Genomic DNA, 22317 nt, shown 5'->3' with positions numbered 1-22317 from the left:
CCCTCCTATGCCCTTATCCATTTCCCTCATTCCCCTCGGATGAAGAGCATCCAGACCTGCTGATTTAAACACGTCCAGCCCCTCCAAAAGTTCTCTAACTAAATTGTCCCTGACCCTAGGCATGGTGTCTTGTCCTTTGAGCCTGTCTGTAATCCTAGTGGGGGAGTTGTCCTGGTCCCTGCTAAAGAAAATGACCCCTTCATTTTGGTCATTTGGAAAATGACCCTCATCAAAATGGAGGCAAAGAACTTGTTGAAGAGTTCAACTTTTTCCTTTTCTGCAATCACCAGATTGCCAAGCCTGTCCTGTAGGGGCCCCACATTCCCTGATGACTTCTTCTTACTCCATATTTATTTGAAAAAGGACTTTTTGTTATCCTTAATTCTGGTTGCCAGCCCTAGTTCCGTCTCTGCCTTGGCCTTACTAACCGCCTCTCTGCAATCACAAGCAATGGAGGTGTAATCCTCCTTGGTGATTGCCCCTTGCTTCCACTGACTGTATGCTACTTTTTTTTCCCTCAGGCCCTCCTGGATGCCTTTACTGAGCCAAGGGTGCTTTTTAGCACTCTTGCCCCCTTTGGTTCACATTGGGACTGACTCCCTCTGAGCTCGGAGGATCATCTCCTTAATGAATAACCACCCATCCTGGACTCCCATCTCACTGAGGTTCCGAGTCCCACGTCTCTCTTACTAATCTCCTTAGCTCATTGAAGTCAACCCTCCTGAAGTCAAGGACTTTTGCCTTACTGCTTTCTTTTGCCATCCTGCACCGGATAGTAAATTCCAGCAGACAATGGTCACTAACACCTAGGTAGTCGAGCACCTGCAGATCCCTCACCAGGTCATCACCTGTGGCAAGGACCAAGTCCAGCAAGGCATTTCCTCTGGTGGGATTATGTACCTCCTGGGTTAGGTGGAGGTCCTGTATCCAGGCTAAAAACCTATGTGAGCATTCAGACCTGGCTGACTGATCCTCCCAGCAGATGTCTGGGTAGCTTAGGTCACCCATGACAACCACATCCCTTGTCCTTACAGCCTCCATGAGCTGACCTGAAAATTCCAGGTCCAGCTCATCCCCCTGGTGAGATGCCCACTATCAAGTCCCTTTCCCCACAGCCCCCTTGCATTCTAACCCAGAGTGCCTCAGTTTGCCCTTCTTCTGAGCCCATCATGATCATGGAGGACATATGCTGCTCTTTAACATAGAGTGCTACCCCGCACTTTTCTTCCTACTCTATCTTGTCTATGCAGCCTATAGCTCTTGATGTCTACTTCCCAGTCATGGGTAGAATCCCACCAAGTTTCTGTAAACCCAACCAGGTCTGGGTTTTTGCTAGCTACCAGTAGGGCGAGTTCCTCCTGCTTATTCCCCATACTTCTAGCATTTGTGTAGAGGCAATTAAGACTTCCTATGGGTGTTCATGCTGCTCTCTTGTTCCTAAGCTTGCCTGGGCCCTTGTCACTTACCTGGGTTGTTCCCACTTGCATCACCTGGCTTGATGTCAAAGTGTCCTCCTGCATGTTTGCATCCCAATCCTCCGATGAACCTAGCTTAAAGCTCACCATAAGAGATAAGCCAACCTGGAAGAGAAAACACATTACCTTTTGGGTAGAGGTGCAACCCATCCTGCCCTAGCATGTCTCCTGCACAGAAGTGTGGGTCATGGTCAAAGAATCCAAAGCCCGCCTGGTAACACCAGCTCTGAAGCTGCCAGTTGACCTCTCCGATGCCGGCCTTGTGGTGCCGTCTGCATCTGCTCACTGGAAGAACAGATGAGAAAATCACCTGTGTTCCTGTCTCCCTAAGCTTGGCCCCCAGCATTACTCCTGGCCGCATCATTAGTGCCCGCATGGATGAGGACCAAGGGGTAGTGATCAGAGTACCAGATGACGTCTGGGATCATCACCGTGATGTCCCGAATCTGAGCTCTGGGCATGAAGGAAACCTCACGTGCCATGGGATCCAGGTGACAGATGGGTCCCTCTGTTCATCTCAGGAGGGAGTCATTCATGACAAGGACCCGGCATCTCTTGCTCTGGGTGTTCTGGCATTACTCAGTCTGCACCATGCATGGAGTGGCATCAGCTCCTCTGGAGTTATCTTCACCTGCCTCCTTCTCCGTTGATGCTGCCAGGGTCTCATACCTGTTCTCCAGTTGTACAGGGGGGGCCAACACTTTGGCAGCATAAGTAGCCCTGGCCCTGGTGGTCACTGTCTGCCATACCACTGCATCGGGTCCCTCCCAGGTTGCCTCTCCACTACGTACTTGACCCGTCAATTTCATCCTTGGCAGCCCTGATTCCCCTCAGCCTGCTGATCTCCACCTGGAGTTCCCTCACCTGCCCCTCCAGGGCCTGAAGGTGGGCACACGTGAGACAGGTGAGGGAACTCCCACTCCCCACTCCCCGCCAAGGCCACAGAGGCCCCGCCAGATCCTAAGATAAGTTCTCGATGCAGATCATAAGCTATCTTCAGATGAATCACTGTCTGGATGACAGCTATAGCTCTCTAGCATGATGTTACTTGTACTTACTCCTGAAATGATATCCAGGGATTACCCATGTGTAGGGACCATCCACTGTTGTGGCCCCAACACAAGCTTCAAGGAAGGGGTGGCATTTGAGCTGCTAAGGCAGCTAGATGCCAACCAAAGATTTGCTATTCAGGGCAAATGTTCTGAAGGCCATTTGAGCTAGCTGTAAGGCAGATTTGCACTAGGAAATCCAAAGCCAGAAATCCATAATGAAAATGTGTGTTTCCCTTTTAAGTTCTGCACTGTACTCCTGTGTTTATGTAAATGCAGGCCTTGGAAACAGAGGCGATATAGCGCTTCTTTTGTGCTCCTACAAGAGGGCAGTCTGGCTGGAGTTTCGGCCTTTACCCTGAATTCACAGATTCCAGACAGACATTGCTGTTTTTTAGAAGAGGTTTTCACTTTTTGGTATGCAATTTCCATTGTTTTCTGAACAGTAGTGAAGAGACAGGAGAAACACTTGGAAATGCATGAGAGCTGACATGATAGAATGCAAAGCCTTTCAATGTCTCAGTGGTCGGCTGTGTAAATTAGTAGCTAGACCATTTTACAAATGTATATTATTTACCCAGCAGATGCTGTTACAGTCTCGAGTGTAAATACATAATTAGACTATGTACTGCTTTGTGAAAATCCTTTAATAACAAAGGTGCCACTGGGTGCTGAAATAATTAAATCAGCCCATTTGAAACAACACTAGTTCACCACTCTAACTTGGGTGATATAATATTACACATTCCTGTAAAAACAGCCAAAGAAATCAAGAATGATTAGCTATGAACATCAGATACAAGGGATAATGTTACCCATTCAGTAGCTTTGGGTTTGGCACCAGCCTAGTGTCACAGTTGAAAAAGTTGCAGCCAACATACCAACAGCACAGACAAAGAACAGATGATCCATCTCTTCTGCCATCTATCATGCACAACATTGCCAACTCCAGGGCTTTACCAGCACTGACATTTAAAACAAAGTATGTGTCAACGATATTAAATAATATACCAAGCTGTGGGTTATTAAGTGTGGGGTAATATGACCACAGCAATTAAACTGAGATTAAAGAATGATAAAGTCAATGTTATACGTGGTATTCAGTGGGTTTTTTGTAACATATGGAGTCTTGAATATTTCAAAGTGTGAAAGCCACATCAGAAACTAAGGGGCTTGTCAGTCAAAATCAACTTCCTCCTTCCTCACCCCCACCCCAACAATCTGACATTCTTGAATGGTGATAGGTTTTATTCTGCATATATTCAGGAAAGGAGGATCTTTTGACTTGAGACTACAGGCTGTAGCCCAAGGGACATGTTCTCAAAGAAATGGTTTACATGGTTGCACACTAAAAATGCATGATTTGTCAATCTCTTTTGCATGGCAAGCAGTCAATGGATAAACCAGGAGGGTTAGTGGGCACACAAGCAGCAGACTGCAGGCAAATGACTCTTTGACCAGCAAGTTTATTTTCAGACCACTTCGATAAGAAGCCTGGTGAAATACCTGATTTTTCTTCCCAAAAGGTTCTTGATTGGAATCTAATGAGGAATTTGCACATAACCCTCTTTTTGCAGACATGAAAGCGACTGTGTTCATTCCAGTTGAGTTAAATCCACAGAAAACTAAAACCAAAAGGGCACGAGGCAGCTCATCAACAATCTGCTCTCACATCGGGTCCTCAGGCATTTCCCCTTCCAACAGAGCAGCCAAACAGAAAGGCAGTCAAGACCCAAAGTCCAATTCAGCCAACAAAAGAGGCATTGGAAAGTCAGCACTGGAATCACTTACAGGCAGCCATATTCTGGAATTATTTTGTTATTTAGCAGAAAGGCAAATCTATAATTAACGGTGAACTTGTACTGAAGCACCCAACCCACACAGCTACCCAAGCATACCATAAAGATGCCCTCAGATAATTGAGTAAACAGACTTGCCTAGCAATTGCAATAAGTGTGGGTCAGTTATTATGTACCTTCCTCTAATATGCACAAATAAAAATCCTAATAAAAGGAATGAAGCTCATAATCCTTTATAAACTATGTCTCCTACTATGAAACAGGTCTTTTCTGATGAAGATGCCTCACCACCCTTCCTATATATCCCTTAATATTCCTCCTTTAAGTTTCCCTTTATAAGAGAGAGCTTATACCTTATATTTTCTCACCACAAAGTTAAATCATTCAAAAATATTTTTAATGTACATATATGTTTTTAAGGCCACTAAATTCTCAGCTTGCCAATCAAAGCAACAACAGGTATCCAGAGTGATAAAGATCATAAAACAATCTACAATATTTTAAAAGCATGAAGGTTGTAAAAGAATGCCTACACCGTGTGCTATATTGTGACAAAATGTATGTGCAGAAGAACAGGGAGTTAAGAGAAATTAAATGTAGACATTTTCTCAAAATGTCTCCAAAGTTCAGCAACGGATAAATGATATTTAACTTGCCACAGAATTTTCCAAAATGCAGGATGTTCTACAATCAGTTCAAAATGGCAAAGCACAAGGTATAGTGCAAACATGATAAATTAATAAATCTCTAACATGTTGTAAGATCAACAGTTCCCTCTACTTCAAAGGTGTTACAGAAAATAAGGCCTTGATCCTGTCTATACTTAAACACTTGCTTAGCATTAAGCATAAGAGTAGTTCCACTGAAATCAAAGGGACTGCTTGCATCTGAAAAGTTAAGCATATGCATAATTCAGTATCAAGGCCTTAATTCTCTATTGCAGTGCCATTGCTTTAATCCCAATGGAAAGAAGAGGCATGACAAAATCCAGTTTCCTTATAAAAATGAAAATTAAATGAAAATGTGAACTCACATGCTTTAAACCCCTTATCCTACATATAACAGAAGGTACAATATTTGCAGTTCATCTGACTCACTACTTGTATTGTTCAGCCTTGATAGTGCACTAATATTTTTTCACTTCTTTGCACTTAATCTACTGGGGTTGAGTTCTATTCTTTGAATCTTTGAGTAAATCCCCAAACTATGTGCCACTTGCAACCCTTGAAGGGAATCTCTGAAGATTTCAGTAATCTATCCTGAGCAAAAAGAGATTAAATTAAACTAAAATAAACAGTGTGTTCCAATAAGCAGAGGAAAGATTCTTACAGTACCATAAGAAGACCAGTATTGAGCAGACTGCTGTGCCCTGATCCAAATTACAAGTCAATGGAGTCTTACATTTACTACATATCAAGTTTAGAAACAAGTCCTAATGGTAGTGCTAGACTTAAAATTTGGGAACAGTTAACCATCTTAGAGATAATGAGCCCCACCCAGAGGGGGATGTGCTGGCAGTCACAGTTGAAGCTGCAGAAGCAGCAATCAACGACTTTTACTAAGTCCCCAAAGCAAGTAAGAATTCCACTCCACCCTTCCCCTCCATGCTCAGCAGCATCTCCCCTCCCCCAGCTGCCCCCAGCTGTCTTTGGGGTTGGTGGCTTCAGAGCTGCTCCAGCCATGCTCATCCAGGGATGGCTATAGCAGTGGCAGTGGGGCTGGTTTCTCCTGTCTGCTTGGCCCTTGGGTGTTCACTGCCAGCCTGGGACCAGCTCAAGGAGGGGGAACCTGCCCACTCCTGCTGCTTTTCTTGGCTGAGCCTGGCTCCCTGTGCAGCACATCAGGAGCAGGGAAGGAGCCTCCCTCCTAAGCCCCTGGATCAGCCAGGGAATGGGAGGACAGTGACAGCAGTGGGGGGTGGGGGATGGGAGGGGAGGGGAGGGGAGCAAGGGTGGGAGAGAGGAGAGGAGAGGAGGGGGACATGCCACTGAGCATGAAGGAGAAGGGGGAATAAGGGTTCTGAGACAGGAGAAAAAATATTCTTACCTGATTGGGGGACTTTAAAAAAGTCCCTGCCTGCTGCTCACATGAAGCAATCTGCCCATCCTGGTGCAGGTGGGAGCTGGGAGTCAGAGTGCAACCACCCCTGCAATGCCCATTGCCTCATCTACACATCATCCTTTACAAAATCCTGGATCCACCCCTGGCCCTATCAAAACCCAAGAAACAAGGAAGACAGATGCATTGCTGGTCTTCTCCGTGCATAACCTGTGGTCATCTAAAAGTCACCCAGATTGTATGTCACAGAGATCTTTCAAGACATGGAAAGAGATTTTTATTTTGCATTGACAAATTTGTACTGTAATTCAGAGTACCCCCTCCCACCATGCACAGCCACAGATTCTTTCTAAAATGTTCTCCCTACTCCTGTAGTCTTTTCCCCAGGGCAGGTGATTGGTTGATTGGGTTTCAAAATGAGAGAAAAATCAGAATACTTAAAGTATTTTAAATCAAATTGGGAATATATATAAATAATTCCGGAGTTGAGACAATGAATGCCACATTTCAGCCCAGAGCACTTTTGTTTTACAACCTAGCTGTAAACCCCTCAATAATGAGGTTTATAGTGGAAATGCTGACTTCCCCTTTAGTCCAGTAGCCTGAACTTGCTGCTATAATCAGCTATTTTTGTCATTTAGTTGATTACACCTTAGAAAATAAGTGATTGTGACATAACCCCCTTTGTTTTATTATAGAAACTCTTAAATGTTCCAAAGTGATATTATGTTTCTTTAAACAGATGCAACAAAGAAGGGGAGGGGGCAGATGAAGGGACAGAAAACAAGTACACTGTGTACAACACACAAAAATAGCTTTGCTTGTCATTTCCAGCTATCAGTAACAAAGCAAGTGGTTGCTTATGAGATGTTACTTCAGCGCAGCTTATACAGAGGTTATTTTACCTGTGGAAACTCTCTCTCTTCTTGGCTAATGTCTCTCTCTACCCCTAGAAACAGATTAAGGCTTCTGCTTCATGGCATAGCTCTGTTCTATGTGATATGAGTGCTGAGAATGGCTCAGTTGTTCTAACATTTGAAGGCCAAAAACATCATTTTGTAGCCTTATCTACAAAGTTAGTCTCTGTTCAGCCATGTACTGAGTGTTCGTTGAGGATTACTGAGTGTCCTTTCCCCCATCTCAATCAATGATGGTTGAAGGCATTCACCATCTTCCAGACTGGGACACTTTTTATGCCTGACAATGTAGGGCATGTCTATACAGCTACCTAGCTGTACTCCCAGGCCTAATCCAGATGGAAACCTGCAACCTCATTATGAAAATGTTTAGTTCACCACCAGCAGCGCTCTGGACCATCAAGACCTATAGGTGGATCCAGGATTGTGCCAAAGGGATTCTGGTCATACCTGCTTCATCTGTTTGGCACACCATGATCCTGGAAGCCAGTGAGCTCTCAGAGATCACAGGTAAAAATCAGTGGAGCTTCTGCTGGAAACCCCTCATGTGCTGTGAGTTCTATGAGTTCACTGGCTGGTTGGCGCAGGGTCCACTCAGAGCCCCTGCATGCACATAGCTCTGGAGCCCAGGAGTTGAGCACAAGCATCATTTGTCCCTTTTTTTCCCCTGCTTCTGAATTCAGCAAGGGGTGGGAAGGGAAGAGAAAACATCAACAGCGCTCACCCTCTGGACTCCAGAGGTGTGTGCAAGCAGGAACTCTGGAAAGATCCCACCCTGACTCACCAGTGAGCTTATAGAACTCCCAGCACCTGCGGTGCTTCCAGTGGAGCTGCGCTGATACGTTGATGATCTTTGAGAGCTCGCTGCAGATGAGCCAAAAAGGGTGTGCGACTGCCTCATCAAACCTCCTCTGGATCCATTCCTGTCAGGGCCTGAGATCAAACATTTCTTCACTGTGGTGTGCTAAATCTGCACAAGGAGATCCAAGAACAGGAGAAGAAACCAATTGGCAGGGAGATTTCCTGATGAAGAATGCTCCCAGGTTCCACCCTAAATAGAGATATAGATGTACTTTCAAATCCTACAGCTAAGCACCATTTGAAGAATAATGCTGAGATGTTGTCAATTGGTATGTTATGTATTCCTAAGACATTTTTGATATGCAGTGTAACAAAGTATTGAAATTAGCAGAAATAAGTAATTGGTCTTTGATAAAGCACTAGTAAAGTATTTGTAAATTTAACTAAGAAATATAAATACAATGTATGATGAATTTAAACATGAAAAACTAAGGACATTCAAACATTTTTCCCTATAGCAACAATTGTAAATTATCTCCTTTGTGTGTATCAGACACAGCATCATGTACATGCTATTAATTATGTATTTGTCTTTGTAGAAAAATTATAATGACTTTTGAAAAGTTGCCTTTGATTTTCCCTAACTCTTGTACATTTAAATACTGTGATAGCATAGTTCCTGATCATTCCTCCTTCTTCCCTGTGGAGAGACCACAAAAGCTTGTGTGAATTCTGTCTGTGGAGCAGGAGTGGGATAGTAGTAGATCATTGTTGCCCCTAATCTCCCTGAGCCCCACTATGGCTGCATCTTCATTATCCTGCCCCATGGAGCAGGAGACAGTAGTCAGAAGGGTCTAGAAAAATTATTGAAACTTGATCCCAGGTTCTACTTCCCTTCAGTGAACACCTTCCACATGGATTTTCAGGAAGAGTAGCTGAAATGCTGGCACAGCTTGTAATACTCCAGCATTGGACTGACCATGTCAGTCCCTAAAAAGGGTGCAGACAGAAGTGACAATTTTCACCCAATCTGGCCACAGAAAGCAGTTTATAGCTGTGACCAAACACAAGTGCATGGCTTCAGACAGATTAAAAAATGGCTGACTGGGTGAAAATCTAACTCCTCATTGCATGAGGTATCAGATAAAAACGTTTCAAACTGTAGTGTCTTTTGTAATGTGTTTGCAGAGCTCCCAGCCTGTCACTTTTCAGCATGGGAGGAGAGGAAAGTTATGGTTACCATACATCCAGGTTTTCCTGGACATGTCCTCTTTTTTAATCCTCCAATCTCCATCCAGGTGGGTTTTTCAAATCTGACCAAATGTCCAGGTATTTGCTTTGCTCCACTGGTGGGAGCAAGCGGAGGAGTGATTGTAGGCAGGGAGCACCACCTGTGTCCATGCACACCCTGGGAGCTACAGGAAGCTAAGTCTGGGTTGGGGAGCTGGGGCTGGGGCAGAATTGGGAGGAATCAAGGGGATTACCTGCCCCTCTAGTGGGGAAGGAGGCAGGGAGGCCTTTTGAGGGTAGCGGGGACTCCATGGCTGGGCTGGCAGCACAGGGGCGGAGCACCCAGGAGATGCTGCCCGGAGGAGGGGGGTAGCCAGGCCAGGCCTGCTGGCATGGCATGGCATCCCCAGCCCAGGGTAATGATGAGTGCCACAAGCCTCCCTTCCTCTTCCCTCCAGCCTGCGCCAGGGCCAGATTCACTCAGAGCCACTACACTCCAGCCCAGGCGGGGCAGGGGCAGCTGGGGATCCTCCAGCAGAGCTGGGAGGAGCAGGGAGCTGTGGGTGGGGAATGAGGGGCACCAGCAGGGACAAGGAGGCTGCAGGTCAGGAGTGAGGAGCACCAGCAGGGATGGGGGGTTTTGGGTTGGAAATGAGGGGCACCAGCATGGTCCAGGTGGCAGGGTACTGTGGTTTAGAAGTGAGGGACACTGGCAGGACTGGGGTCTATGGGTTGGGACTGAGGGGCAGCAGCAGGGCTGGGACGGGGGGTTGTGGCTCCGGAGTGAAGGGCAACAGAATGGGCAGGGGCAGAGCACCAGCATATCACTGCCCTTCCCCCACCTCCAGTCATCCGCCCCCCCATGCACCACAGTTGTCCTTTTTGTTGAACTGAAAATATGGCAGCCCTAGGAAAGGGAGTGGAGAAAGTTCAGTCTGAGGTTTTTTCACCCTCCCCCCCACCCCAAGGTTGAGGGGCTCCAATTCACCCATCCACCCTTTAGCACCAGCTGGGGAGCCCCAAGAACAAGATCCCTCCGCTGCCTTTCCCCCTCCCATTCTGAGAACAGCGAGCACTGGCAGAGAGTCAGTTATGGGAATCTGGCTACAGGCTCCCAGCCTGCACCAAAATCCACCCCCCGGAACCAACAGTGAACTTCTGTTTGCGCTGGGGTAACGCTGTAACTCAACGCTTTGCAGAAACCATTCTGAGTTACAGCTGGGAGCTGCACTTCTGTCAGAAATCTCCATGGTGTTTCTATGGAGAAGTGTGGAGCCATATTATCTTACCCAGAAATTTGGTGGGCAGAGAAAGGGGAATATGCATCCCCAAACCACTAGATCTACATACTTCTAACCTCACCTGCTCAATTTCTGCCTCATACACAGCCCTTATATTATATTGAGGAGCCATGTGACATCTCTAGGATGCTGCTGTGATATGGAACTAACTTAGTCTCCTTTCTACTTTGGTGGTGAGGAAAATGCATAGAGTATCCTTTCTCACTGAGCTTAAGAGGGGGACGATACAGGCTGGGATTCTACCAAACTCAATATGGACAGCCCATTCTGGGCTGAAAACCAAAAGAAATCTGTAAACCCAACAGCTAATATTTTGAAGACAGGGAGTTTATAGTTAAAATGCCTCCTTGTTTGTTATTACAGCATAATGAAATCTTGAATTAACCAAGGACTATTTTTTACTGTACTTTATAACAAGACCCAACCCTTATCCACAATGAATAGGATCTAACTCCCCACAGGGTACCCTTGAAATTATGGAGTCCTGGGTGACTCAGGGTGAGTCAGGTTGGCAAGATCAAGCTCATCAAAGTAAAGAAAGAGCCTGATCCTTCAACATTAGTGGAAAGTTTCCCACCCACTTCAGTGGAGGCAGTATCAGACCCAAAATGAGTTTTGCTTTTTCTGTTTGTGTACTGATCAATCCTAACTAATTAATTTCCAATTAATTCCTTTATTTCAAATTTCAGGGGCCAAATTCTTCAAGAAAGTCCAATCCCAGAAAAGGGACCTTGAGACAGAATGCAGCACATATTCCAGCTCTGCAGCTTTTTATAACAGGCTAGCAGGTAAGGGTCCAAAGGGAAGGGAAATAGGAGTCAAGGGCATGATCTGTATTTATGTTCTCCCCAGCCACCCCTTTGGTCCCATATCTAATCCCTCCCCCCAGCAAAGACTCTATAAAGCAAACACACCCAAATTATTCTTGCTCCTGTCAGAATTAATCTTCATGAGGGCAGTAGGAGCATTAGCTACTACTCAGGCACACCCATTCAGGCAAAATATTTGTATCTGTACATTTGCCTAATTGGCATGGTGCCTAAATAGGGTCCAGGATGCTAAAATAATGAGTGAAATTTTGTTGATTGTAAAGAAAGAATGTTTCAGTTAATGTTGTAAAAAGGAGGAGATGTAAAATGCTTTCAGCAAGAGACATGTTGCAACTCTAACTCAGGCAGCTTCATTAATATGAGGGAGGGTAAGCCATCTGTGAAGGTGAGCCATTGCCTCAGAGTTTTACAGTAAGTATGAATATCACATCCTTAGCCACAAGGCAAGTATATCACTGGTGTATTCTAGGGCAAGAGCACTGAAGCAGGAAGAAGAACAGCAGTGCTCTTAAGCAAAGCTTCTTTGGTTACAGAACAATTATAAGAGCATTCATAAAAACTGCACTGTTTTATTAAGCAGAAAACATCTCCACTATGCAGCAGAACAGCAAATCCCACAAGTGAATGAAGTATAACTGCTCTCTTTTTTTCTTTTTAGCTTTAATTTACTTTTACTTTATGTCCATTGACAGCACTGCACCAGTAATGCTAAGATGTATCTTTACAACCTATTGTCTTAGGTAAGATTATATCAACAGCTCCAGATGGACATTTTAAAGAATAAATTCTGCTTTCCCTTATCACTGACAGGAATCACATTTACATATTCTACTGGTGGACCTGATAATGCACACGATGATTAATGTGCTTCGATGTACTGATACCTGTAGACTGTTTGATCAATGTCTCACGAAGAAAGCGTATGCTCAGAGTCCAAAAACACCTTGTGATTAATGTAACTAAATGTTTGGGGTCAACTGAAGCTACAGTTTCTGTTCCTGATCCAATATCAAACTAAAGATAGGTCACAGGAGAGTGGATTAGTCATGTGGAGAAAAAGTCTGAGTGTATGACTTCAAATATCTCCTGAAGAAAAGCTACAGAACAGCTTCTAGCATTTTTCAGTTGCTGCAGAATTCTGCACAGTTTTTCACCTCATTGTTAAACAGAGAGCCCAACATGCTAAGCCTTTTAATGCCAGGATATTTTCAGTATAAAAAACTAAGTGGGTTTGATTCAGTCCTCCTTATTGAAGCTTGGATTTATTCAGATTTATTTATTACAATTAGTGAAGCACAAAAATCCAAGTCTCTGAACCTATTCCCAAAAGAGAACACTTCTTACAGTGAGAACAGAACAAAATTCATGAGTGCATCAGGCCTTTTCCCAGGTTTATTTGGTCATTTGAGATAATTGCATATTTTTGTTTCCTTTTCACAGTACTTTTTTATTTATTTAGAAAGGATAGATATAGATATAGATATAGATATAGATATAGATATAGATAAAGTAGGAGGAGACTCCTTCCCTTTTATGGCCCTGTACCAGTATACAGGGCCATAAAACTCTATAGCCCTCCAGGGAAGAATTCTCCCAGCACAGGCCTTACAAAAGCCAGGACTGCCCCTGGATAGACCCCCTCAGAAGCCCTTTAGAATAAGAGAGATAGAAAAGATACAGCTGTTCTTCTTTTTCTGTTCACTCATACAGGGAGCAGGCATTATTTGTGTCCACTGATATTTAGTCTTTTTCTGCCTTTCCAGCTGCTGAGTTGCCCTTCCTTGTGGCCAGAGTTCACAAGATGATGATTAGCTAAAGAGTTTGGCTCATGCACACACAGGGAATTTGCAGTCTCTAATGTCATTGCCAGGTCATATGCAGCATTAGCTCCTACAGCTAAAAACTGTTATGGGATCCCAGATACCAATGGACATCATGGCTGTGATTTTTCCCATGCGTGTCTGTGGGTGATTTGTCTAATCTGTGAATTGAAGGAAAACTATGCGACAAGCTTTAATCCCTAGCAGTTGTCTCCGTATCCAGAGGTGCAGCAGGGCAGCAGACATGCAAGGGGAAGAGCTAGCTGCTGGGCTTCCCTGGCTGGTTGTGGGGAGGGCTTCTTTTTATGCTGCCCTTCCCCAAGTTGACACCTAGGCCTGCCACCCCTTCCTTCTCCTTATTTACACTACTTTGTCACTCTGTATTTCCAAAGTTATAAAGGCAGAAGGCAGGGCAGGGTGGCACCTTAGAGACTAACTTGTTCAGAAGTGCATAAGCTTTCACAGGCAACAGCCTACAGCAGCCTTTGCAATAGCTTTTGCATTTCTGAATGAACTTATGGTGAAATGGTATTGGCTTCAGCTAACACTTCTGGCCTGCTTCATTGTCAGGAAGGTCAGATTCAGGTTTCTGGGCCAGATCCTTGGCCCCACTCTAGTGAATCAGTTGAACCACTTGTTCACTTTCTGGTGATTAATCCCCCTAAGAGAAATCTCTCTCTATAGTAAGAGAATTGCTGTAAGAGGACCTTCATCATGCTTCCCTTGGCAAGGCCTTTGATGAAAATGCCCAGCCAAGTCATCATGGCACCATGATAGCCCAGTGACTCCAGTCTGTCAGAATGGCCTATTGAGGCTTGTCTACATGTCATTGGGCACAAATCCAGGGAAGGATTAGACTGAAAACACACTGTTCACATGAGCCAACTGACATCCTCCAGAACTGGAAGTTTAGCAGTAAGGCTACTCCAAACTTATCCGTAGGGTCACTCTCAGACTTACCAGAGACTGAAGGCTCAAAAGCAGGCACTGGGAATGAGCCCAAATCAATCTCCTTGGCAAACTTTCAGGTCTGGAACACATGAGAGGACTCAGTCCCATCCTCACTGGGACTTACAGTACAGGCAAGCCCTGGGAGGCAGCTGTATGAATGAGAGCAGCTATGTAAGATGTCTACCCTAATTCTCACTGGGGAAGAGGTTGCCATCAGCAAGCTACAGATGCATCATCATAGAGCTACCTGGTCCCTTCTCCTCAGCCTCTTGAGCAAAATTAAGTGTAACTCAACTATATCTGAGGCATCTTTCTCTAACTTCAGAAGTATTGATATACTTCATTATTGTAGAACCTTTATTCCAAATCCTATTAGCATCAAACAAGCTGTACAATAAGTATAATAACTACAGGGGAAAGTGCCTATTTGCTTGCTAAATAATGCAAGTTGTTTATTCTTTCAGACTGCCTGGGTTGGCTTTTTATTGTTGTTATTGCTTTTTTTTTTTCTCCTTACCCCTGTGTAGCATGACACAAATGCATAGATATTTAAATAAGCAACACCAGATAAAAATACAGCACCTCAGCACCCTGTTTATAATTAAACAACTGGTTTACAGCATTATAGATAATAGTAGCTTTTAACTTAGGAAAACCTTAAGAGCCTCTGAGACCCCATATATTATTCAGCAAAATATTCAAGATTAATAAAGGTATCTTTAATACTAATATAGCTGCAAGAGTTAATATATGTAAAATAACTATTATGAAAAGTATTATCAATAATTTTAGGAATAATGTACATGCATAATGAATGAATTTTGCCCATGGGTATTAGCTTGCATCTTGGCCTGATTTAGTATGGAGAAACTCTGCATTATAATGAAAAGCAGAATTATCACATAGTATAACTGCTAGCTTTATCACTGCTTGGTAGAATCTTAAAACTGTCATCAAAATATTAAAATTACACTCATTTAAATGATCAATATAATACAGAGCTATGTGCACATGAATTACTTACAGAATAATGTGAACAACTTTAACATCATCAATTTGCGAAATGTTAATTATTTCTCTATAAAGATGTACATCAAAATAAAACAAAAAAGCACTTTAAGATATTTTAGTCTCTAGTAAGAGGTCTTACAAAGTGTGCTGCCTTGATTTAAGTGTGAAATGAAATAATTTATCATATTTTTATCAACTGAAAGGTTTGTTTGTTCCTCCTGAAATTCTCAGGTATTTTTTGAATGACACACACTTGGTCTACTAAAGCAAAAATATTTTGTTTGGGGTTTTTCCCCACTTATTTCTGTGAATTATATGGGAATTCTTCTTGAAAAAAAAAAGAAGGGCATACTAAAAAGTGAAATGTGACTTACTTTCTTTTGGAAGAAGTTCTGGTTCTACAGTTCAATGGTTTCCCAAGGACACACTTAGGAGCAGAACTCCCTTAAGGGAGCAACTCTGTCTGCACAAAACCAAATCAAATGGAATAATACAATTGAGCAGCTTTACGCAGGGAATACATTTGCTGGGCAAGTAAGTAAATTGTTTTATACACCCAGATACATCTAAGGAGTTTAGGTTAGATGTTAATTGTTTAGCAGAAATGATTACATAGTTAGTGGGATTCAACCAGTGTGTTGAAGATTTGTATTGCAATCACCAGTAAATCTGCTTTTCATTGTCAACTAGTATTTAATTGCATATAATTAGTGTCTTATTAATGTGCAATCTAGCAATGTTTTATATTGTATGGGCCCCTAATGGATAACATAAAATGTGTGATGGTCATCACAATCTTTCTCCAAATACTTCATAGTCTAATCAACACTATTTAATTAGAACGATTTATTATTTAGAATGAAACTAAATTGGTTATATATTTAAGCACTTCCTCATCCTAGACTGTAAGGCCTTCATCCTACCAAAAGATTTTTTACAGACAGATACCTCTACCCCCTCAGATTTTACTTTGGGACCAGAGTTTAATTTTACCATAGCAGGAAACACAAACAACTGTAAATGCAAAAAGTGCAGCTGACAGTAGTTATTGGCTACTGTAGTAAGTGCTCACACAATCTTTGGTACTAAGAAAACAAAAGTATATATCTTTAATTGTGACCACAGCTTGGCGACAAATGCAACATTTAAGGCTTAGTTTAAGAATTGCAGCCCTACTTGTAGCTCGAGATATTGGGAGACTGGCCTGTTTTATTTGATTGTTCACAAAAAGTAATAAAATAGTAAAAATAATTTTTATTTAATATACACAAGGTATACAATTCTCAAGTTAAAGCCCAAAAAATCTATAGAAGTCTTTCTATGGACTTCAACGGGTTCTAGGTCATGACCATGTAATTAAGACTATGACTTAATCCATCTATTGCCCATGTTAGAGCGGGAGTTGTACTGTGCGACTGTGGGCACAGACAGAAGTTATATTTGTTGTACGATCAGCCCACTGAAAGTGTTCAACAGCTGTGCCATGACACAAGTGCATGGCTGCAGAGTATTTTAAAAATGGCCAATCATATGACAAATTAACCCTCATTGAATGAGGGATAAGATGAAGGCACCCAACTGTGGAGTGCCTTAGGGAACTTCTGTTCCCTAGGGTCAATCCATTGTGCAATTGGGGCTGACCTAATGCAGCCCAGCCTCACCCCTGGTTCTGTCTACAGGAAGGGAGGAGGGAGAGAAGAGGGGGAACGAGCTGCCAGCTGGGGTTTGCCCAACCTGAGCTGGAAGGGGGCCAGGTGGATTGAAGTCCCCCATGCCTCGCAGCCCCCCTCCCCCAGACTCCTCCCTCCAGCTCAGGCTGGGAAAACCCCAGCCTAGAGCTTGCTCCCCCTCCCTTCTCCCCACCTCCCTTCCTGCAGGCGGCAGCACCAGAGTGTGGGGGGAGGAGGGGGGATGGACCTAGGGGAGATAGGCTGCAGGTAAGCTCCTTGATTCGATCAGCTCCACAATGGAGCTCAATTTCCACCACCCACCCCATCCCTAACACAATATGCAAATGTCTGCTGGGTATGGGGGGCTGCTTTAATTCATGGCACTTTATGCCTGTCAGCACCTTATAAGGCACATGTTTCCAGGAGTTCTGGAGAAGTATAGAGGACTGTTTGCTCCAAGCCACACTCGAGACATACCATCCTAGATGGCAGAGATAGAAGGATATGACCAACTTTCTGCCTGACCCCTTCCCTGCACATTTTACAGATGGCAGTGTATTTTGTGCAGCCTACGTCTGAAGGAGGCTTTAGCATTGCAACTAGCCATACTGTGGACCACTTCCCTCCACTCCAGATTTGCACCTGATTAGGGCTTGTGCTACTCTATGGATAGGTTATGAAATATTCTTGACTAAAGGCTATCCCAGGTAGGCTTGCCCTATGTCTTCTAATGTGCTATAGTTTAGTTCCAAAATGTGAATTAATTTCAGTCAGCATTAAAAGTATTATTCTCTTCGGCATTTTTACAGAATATTTCAGCTTGATAATGCTGCAGCAAAATACTACCTTTTTATTAATCTGAAATTAAACTTGAAAAGATAAGTATCTGTGCTGGATTCATCTCAAGCAAATTAGTTTCTTCAAAAATATGCAAGTATATTAGGAGGAACATTTCAAAATGATTGCTGAAAAAGAAGGTTGTGTGAGGTCCATCTTCGGAGACTTTGAAGAATGGAAGCAAATGGGAGCGAATGAACAAATTAATGATTGAGGAAGATTTTTTTTTTTTATTCTGGAGTCTCTGTCCAGCTTAGCCTCCCAAGTTTGAGCAATCTTTCATTGTCACCATATGCCAAGAGATTGATTCAATTAAGATTAGCGGCACTGAGAGGAAAAAGTGGCATGTTTTACTTTTGATTAGTATTGTCTTTCCTCCCATCTCATAGTGATTGTGACCCCTACAACCAAGCCAGTTTAAATATATTAGATCATGAAAGTAAATCATTTGGTCTGTATAAGAAAGAAGAGGAAACAAACTTAATGGACATTTTTATTTTAGATGCTTTTTATTGCTTTGTAAAGAGTCTCTTTTCATTTCATGTCTTGAATTTAATGTACTTATAATTAGCTCTTGCTCATTTCTGAAGACTATGGCAGTGGGACAGCCCATAATGCTGAATACAATTTACTGCAGGAAAGCAGTTTAACTCACTTCCCTGTTAACTTTTGAAGGTGGATTACCTCCTTTTCTTACCCCAAACCTGATCCTGAAGAGCTCTAGAAATACATTAGAAATATTTAGTGTCCAAATCATAAATTAGATTACAGGTAGATTACACTTTAAAATGAACTAGAGATTCACTCTGCTCACTTCCTGCCTGCCCCATAAATAAATAAATGAACTGAGCTAAATGTCTGGCTAGTATAAACAGGATCAGTGCTGCTGCAGCCAATGAAAGTTGTGTTCATCTACATCAGTAGAATATTTGGGTCTAAGATTTTTTTTTTCTTTCGTTTTCTTTTACCTGAAAGGTAAGAAAATTTGTTCTAACAGTTTACCTATTGCCTCTCCCTCAAGAGGCTTCTTAACACAGCCAAACTACCATGTTAGTTGTACTGGTATCATAGGCACAGCAGCATCTAGTCTTTGTAGCAAACGGAGCAACAAATAGGAATAACAGCTAAACAACATGACAGTCTAGCATAGATTCATTCATAGTGTTACAACAATGATTTAATCCCACTGCCAAGGGGAATAAGCACCTTTATAGTTGTACAGCTGTTTCTACTCAAGGAAGCTGATTCAGCATAATTATTTGGTTAAAATCAATAAATAAGTAAACAACCTCCTAATTGGCTGAGTTACAGCTGTATAAAATACTGTATATAGACTAAGTTTTATTGTACTGTAATCTTTACAAATACTGGTTTGTTTGTCAGGGGCCCAATTCTGCCCCAAAAAGGTCCAGTTTTTGTGGAGTTAATCCTTGGTTTCCACTGGTATAATGAGATCAGAATCAGGTCTGTGAAAGGTGCTCTGTACTCCTAGTCTTTGGTAGCACCCCATATAAATCACAAAGTTGTTTTATGCACTTAGGGCCAGATCCCCAGCTGACGTAGAACTTCAGTGGAGCTATCCCAATTAACACCAGCTGAGAATTGGTTTATAAAGTATGTGATTATAGCCTTTTATCTTTGCCTCCAAATTTTTATTCCAATCCAAGTATTAAGTGTAATGAAATAAGCAGTCTCAATCTACCAGTTCCTGGTGGCATTAGCTCACATTACAAAATCATTATACATGATTTGACACTGTTGTGCACAGTTAGCATAGAGAAGAACTTGTTCTATGTCTCTGGAGACAGTGGTCCCTACAGATAAGATTGGGTTTGTTTGTGTGTGATGGGAAAGTGTGGTGAGAAGTACAGCTGGCTTGTTAATAATGAGGACTTTGATGTTCAGTCTTGCTAGTCCCTTAACACTCATCAAGACCAATATTTGTCAGAGTAAAAAGTGGTGGGGGGGGAGGAAATCAAACTGTTGTTTTCTAAAAGGGCAAGTAACATTTAACAAGTGCAAGTTTAAAGCTCATAGTTTGAAAAATATTTTAATCAAGCCCACCTTTTCTACTGCTTTGTTCAAACTTCATTGTAGCAGTTTGTAGTTTATATCCACTTTAAAAACACAAGCCCTGATCCAACATAACAAGCCACTTTCTAACCTGGGCCTGAGGAGAGTGGGCCAGTATCCTTGTAAAGACAATGGAACTAAATAAACAAAAGTGTAAGCGTTTGCAAGAGCAAGCCATAAACATATATTTTGAGATACATGGCAGAAATGGCCAGAATCAAGAGCAAGCTCTAATTCACAAGCTGACAAAGTGACAGCTGAGCTGTTTATGGCCCATTTATACCATACCTTGTAATAATCATATCTTTAATTACGAGGTCTAGTAGAAGAAATACATGACTAACCTTCCCTATTTCCATGCCACAGAGCAAGTCTGTCACTGGTAACACAGAAGACAAGCTCAGAACACAGTCTCAACCATAGAAGACAGTGGACATATTACTAAGCAAGTAATTATAATGGTAGTTTCAGTTACAGGTTATGTTGGCATTTCCCACTACTGCCAGACTGGGGCTGAGTAGACAACAGACTAGGAAGCCTTGTTCTGAAGTCCCCAGAGATTACAAGACAGGCAGAAATCAATTAGTATTGGAATAAAAAGAAGCAAAAATAATGAAGCCAGGTGCTACTGAGTGAGGACTTGATTGAACTTCAATTAAAGATGGTGGAAAGATTTCTAACAATTTTAAATGAGGATTTCCTCTTATTTTATATTTAGGGAATTATGCTAGCACTGTACAATTAGTTTGGCCTACAATTACCATTGTTCTAATATAAACAATGTTGACTTTTTAAAGAAACAAAAAGACTTTAGGCTGGGAAAGTTTAAAAAGCTTGGGATAGGGTATCACCATGAAATGGGACAGGTATTACCATTAAAAAAGTCACAAGTCTTGTTTCTATTAGCTAATGCTTCTAGCATAACACCAAATAAATTGATACTCACAATAAAGTAATAAGAGTTGGCAACCTCCAGCATGTTTAAGGAAAATAGAATCTGATTCCTTTGACCATAAATTCAAGGTGAGCATTAAGGATTTATGGAAGTAAAAGTAGTAATAGAGTAATAGAGTACCAAGGAACCTTGTCTGCCTGTAATAGAGTATATGCACTTGCTCTCTGTATACAGTAAAAGCTTTGTTATCCAGCACCCATGGGAATGAGGGGTGCCAGATAACAAAATATGCCAGTTAATTGAGAGGCCCGAAGAGGCATCTTTGCCTATTCGCGCCACCACTTCTCCTGCCATGTCTGGGGTGTCGGTGACCCTCCCGTGCCATTGCCGACCCTCCCGCCACATTGCCAACGCTCCCACAGGCCCCGCAGGCCCTGAGGGACAGGGAGGTGGGCCCCGCGCAGCCAGCTACGCCCCGGACTGTGGGGGCTTGGCAGCGCAGGCTGCTTTGCCCCAGGCTGTGGGGGCTAGGAGAAACCGGAAGCGGCACAGTGGGCCCTTCCAGTTTCACTTTACCTTACAAGCCGGCATGCCAGTTAATAGAACACGTGGGGTAGTAAGGTGCCGGTTAACATAGCTTTTACTGTATATACATATATAGATGTAGAGGGAGAGAATGAGTACGAATGTATGTATAGAGAGAGTAATAAAGTATATATAGAGAGTACTATATATGAGTGTATGTGTATATATATGTAGAGAGACAGAGTACTTGTATATATGTATATGTGTAGAGAGGGAGAGGGAATGGGAGCATGTATATAGAGATGGAGTAATAGAGTATATGCTCTCTCTCTCTCATATATATATATATATATATATATATATATGTGTGTGTGTGATATATATATATATGTGTGTGTGTGTGTGTGTGTGTGTGTGTGTGTGTGTGTGTAATTATTATACACACACACACCCCTATATAGAATGTTATTCATTTTATTGAATTGTATTATTGAAAGTTATAAATATACTACTACTTATCAGGAAATGAGGAAATTAAAATTAAAAAACCTGGTTAAATGGGTTACCTTTCAAAAAAAGGGGCTAATTTCTAAGGCCTATCCTCCAGCAGCTGCAGTTTCTCCAGCAGAAGGGTCTTGGAGATATCTGGCTTCATTCACCATTCATTTTTAAATGGTGTAACAGTTTTATGACCCTCCCCTTAATGATCACCCATTGTGCAATAGATTGCCAATCAAAGATCACTTAATGACAAAACAGAATAATTTAACCCCTATTCTAATGACAATGCACAGAATTGCCCACGTTAGTGTCTTGACAACAGAGTCAGAGAGAAAGTTTTTAATCTGAATGAAGTAAATAACATTAACAAGCTATCATCCTTTACCTTTTCACTGCCATTTACAATGGGGTGACCTTTGAACCCTGAACTTTTCTTTGACTGATCACAACCATTATAATGTTTGTGTAAGTTGTTTAAAACTGCAGGTGTAGCCACTTACAATACCTAATAAAGTGCATGGATGAATGTGTAGGCTTCAGTAAAGCAGCAGCTCGGGACTGCTGAACAAAACAA

The 22317-nt window shown here is 42.5% G+C and overlaps 1 long non-coding RNA gene across 4 annotated transcripts in view; it reads right to left on the bottom strand.

The window, feature by feature from the left end:
* LOC112550758 overlaps nucleotides 1–22317 on the bottom strand; it is an 83530-nt gene that overhangs the window by 57986 nt on the left and 3227 nt on the right. For 3 of the 4 annotated variants that reach the window (XR_003094749.1, XR_003094751.1, XR_003094752.1), the window contains exon 2: nucleotides 1602–1760. This is a non-coding gene — a long non-coding RNA (uncharacterized LOC112550758). Of the gene's footprint in view, nucleotides 1–1466; nucleotides 1761–22317 lie in introns of all 4 variants that reach the window. The other variant, XR_003094750.1, reaches the window with a different exon arrangement.

Source organism: Alligator sinensis, unplaced genomic scaffold (assembly GCF_000455745.1).
Source record: "Alligator sinensis unplaced genomic scaffold, ASM45574v1 scaffold173_5, whole genome shotgun sequence".
Lineage (NCBI taxonomy): Eukaryota > Metazoa > Chordata > Crocodylia > Alligatoridae > Alligator > Alligator sinensis.
Note: the sequence above shows the minus strand (reverse complement) of the source record. Positions and strands in the feature narration are given on the sequence as shown.